A 784-nucleotide genomic window follows, 5' to 3' on the forward strand; every position below is an offset into this window, starting at 1 on the left:
TTCCAGAACAAACATTTGGTATTTTTGTTTTTCTTTTTCATAGATTAAAATGTGTGTGGATTCTGCAGATTTGTATGTAACAAAACTTGTAGATTTCATTCTCAGGATTCCAGATCATTTGAGTTTGCATTTTTACGTTTTTTCTGTAATTTGTTATGCATTTTTGAAGTTCACTGCCAAACTCTGTCAAACTTGCATCCAGACCCTCGAACGAAAAAGAAAAATTACAACCGGGTCCTTCGTCGGCCTTCTCCGCCATTGCATCTTGCCGGTGGTGTTCTTCTAGGTTGGGCTTACCGGGGCTGCAACGGGGAGGCACGCTGGGTAGAGGAGTTTGAGAGCTACCTACCAATGCCGGTGTTCAGGGTTGGGGCGCCAGAATCGTACTCGTCGGCGTCGATGGTGGCGGTGGCGCTCGGGTCGTCGACGGTGCGGGTGAAGGAGGGCTCGGGCTAGGCGAATGTCGAGCGCACAAGCACCGCGAGAGCATGAGGAAGCTTTTGGGGTAGATGTCGTGCTCGGTCTTTGCCGGAATCGGCCGGTCCACGGCGAGCCTTGAGCTCGCCGGCGGCGGCGCGATTGGGCAGCGCCGATTGGGTGGGTTCTAGTGAGATTTGGAGCGCGCGTGAGCTACACTGGGGTTAGGTGAGGCTACTGGTGTGGTCAGAGGGGCTTGAGCTCGCCGGCGATGGCGGGTGGCGGAGGAAGGGGAAATATGAAGGGGTCGCGCAACGGCAGGGGTTTGGGTCCTATTTATAGGCAAGAGGGCGTCGAGGCGAAGCTA

The sequence above is a fragment of the Panicum virgatum genome, chromosome 3N (assembly GCF_016808335.1).
Source record: "Panicum virgatum strain AP13 chromosome 3N, P.virgatum_v5, whole genome shotgun sequence".
Classification (NCBI taxonomy): Eukaryota; Viridiplantae; Streptophyta; class Magnoliopsida; order Poales; family Poaceae; genus Panicum; species Panicum virgatum.